Here is a 2,574-nt window from a genome sequence, read left to right on the forward strand (position 1 = left end):
ACCTCATGGTCCATCTAGTCTGCCCTTATACTATTTCCTGTATTTTATCTTAGGATAGATATATGTTTATCCCAGGCATGTTTAAATTCAGTTACTGTGGATTTATCTACCACGTCTGCTGGAAGTTTGTTCCAAGGATCTACCGGTACTACTCTTTCAGTAAAATAATATTTTCTCATGTTGCTTTTGATCTTTCCCCCAACTAACTTCAGATTGTGTCCCCTTGTTCTTGTGTTCACTTTCCTATTAAAAACACTTCCCTCCTGGACCTTATTTAACCCTTTAATATATTTAAATGTTTCGATCATGTCCTCCCTTTTCCTTCTGTCCTCCAGACTGTACAGATTGAGTTCATGAAGTCTTTCCTGATACGTTTTATGCTTAAGACCTTCCACCATTCTTGTAGCCCGTCTTTGGACCCGTTCAATTTTGTCAATATCTTTTTGTAGGTGAGGTCTCCAGAACTGAACACAGTATTCCAAATGTGGTCTCACCAGCATTTTCTATATAGCGGAATCATAATCTCCCTCTTCCTGCTTGTTATACCTCTAGCTATGCAGCCAAGCATCCTACTTGCTTTCCCTACCGCCTGACCACACTGTTCACCCATTTTGAGACTGTCAGAAATCACTACCCCTAAATCCTTTTCTGAAGTATTTGCTAACACAGAACTGCCAATACAATACTCAGATTGAGGATTCCTTTTCCCCCAAGTGCATTATTTTACATTTGGAAACATTAAACTGCAGTTTCCATTGCTTTGACCATTTATCTAGTAAAGCTAAATCATTTACCATATTACAGACGCCTCCAGGAATATCAACCCTATTGCACACTTTAGAGTCATCGGCAAATAGGCAAACCTTCCCTACCAAACCTTCCCCTATGTCACTCACATAGGGGAAGGTTTTTGGAATGCTAATTAGGCCGAGCTTGGCGTTTTCCCAGACCTTGTTGACATTTAACTCCCAAAAAGAAAATCCTCCCTTCTCCGAATCTTTTAAAACATGCTTTTTATTATGTGAGCTTTTATCAATAAAAAGTTTGATTTATTCATAAAATATTTTTGAGTCGGGGGAGGGCTGTGCACGTAACAGACGTTGCCTGTTGTGAAAGCCAAGAAAATAAATAAATAGATCATTGAGCAAATAAGTGTAGAATTCTCCATCATGGCACAAATGACCAGGTTCGAATTATCCTACTTCAGACACATTCTGCAAAGACTCAGGCTCTGGAAAAAGCTCTAATCCTGAGAAAGGTGAAAGAAAAAGAGAACAAGGGATGGGCAGCAGCAAGGTGAATGGGATTCAGCTGTAGTGGCAATGAATGAATAGTTGGGAGATGTTGCAAGAACAGGTGAGGAATGGATTGTCATGGAGAAAATCTATGTGGTTGCTAGGAGCCGAAAATGACTTGATGGTGCATCATCATTCAACAGTCAATCATCCCGTTATGTGAAAATCACGTTAGTTTCATTAAATTGAATACCATCACCAGGCAGCTGAGAAAGACACATCCACCCCACATATTAACTCCACGTTTAACTCTTTAAGTTCGAGTACTGTGTAAACCCAACCAGTTTGATTAGCATTTAGTTCAATACTGTGGTACCTCTACCTACGAACACCTCTACTTACAAACTTTTCTAGATAAGAACCGGGTGTTCAAGATTTTTTTTGCCTCTTCTCAAGAACCATTTTCCACTTACAAACCCAAGCCTCCGAAACTGTAACCAGAAAAGGCAGAGAGAAGCCTCCGTGGGGCCTCTCTAGGAATCTCCTGGGAGGAAACAGGGCCGGAGAAGGCAGAGAAAAGCCTCTGTGGGGCCTGTCTAGGAATCTCCTGGGAGGAAACAGGGCTGGAAAAAGTGGGGAGAAGCCTCTGTGGGGCATCTCCTGGGAGGAAACAGGGCCGGAAAAGGTGGGGAGAAGCCTCCGTGGGAAATCTCTAGGTATCTCCTGGGAGGAAACAGGGCCGGAAAAGGTGGGGAGAAGCCTCTGTGGGGCATCTCAAGGAATCTCCTAGGAGGAAACAGGGCCGGAAAAGGTTGGGAGAAGCCTCCGTGGGGCCTCTCTAGGAATGTTTTTAAATTATTAGATTTGTTATGAATTGTTCTATTGCTGTTGTGAGCTGCCCCGAGTCTACGGAGAGGGGTGGCATACAAATCTAATAAATAAATAAATCTCCTGGGAGGAAACAGGGCTGGAAAAGGCGGGGAGAAGCCTCCGTGGGGCCTCTCTAGGAATCTCCTGGGAGGAAACAGGGTCTCCACCCACCCTGTGGTTTCCCCTGTCATATGCATCATTTGCTTTTACATTGATTCCTATGGGAAAAATTGCTTCTTCTTACAAACTTTTCTATTTAAGAACCTGGTCACGGAACGAATTAAGTTCGTAAGTAGAGGTACCACTGTATAGTGGACATTTCTGCACAGAATATTTAACGAGTCAACATGTTGCGTGAAACTGGACATTCAACCGCTGTGCAACGCCCCCACTCCTGCCCCACAGACTCTCGGCCCCTCTCCAAAGAATTGTGTCTGTGTAAGGAAATCAGACGCAACACAGCAACCAG

This window comes from Erythrolamprus reginae, unplaced genomic scaffold, assembly GCF_031021105.1.
Source record: "Erythrolamprus reginae isolate rEryReg1 unplaced genomic scaffold, rEryReg1.hap1 H_27, whole genome shotgun sequence".
NCBI lineage: Eukaryota > Metazoa > Chordata > Lepidosauria > Squamata > Dipsadidae > Erythrolamprus > Erythrolamprus reginae.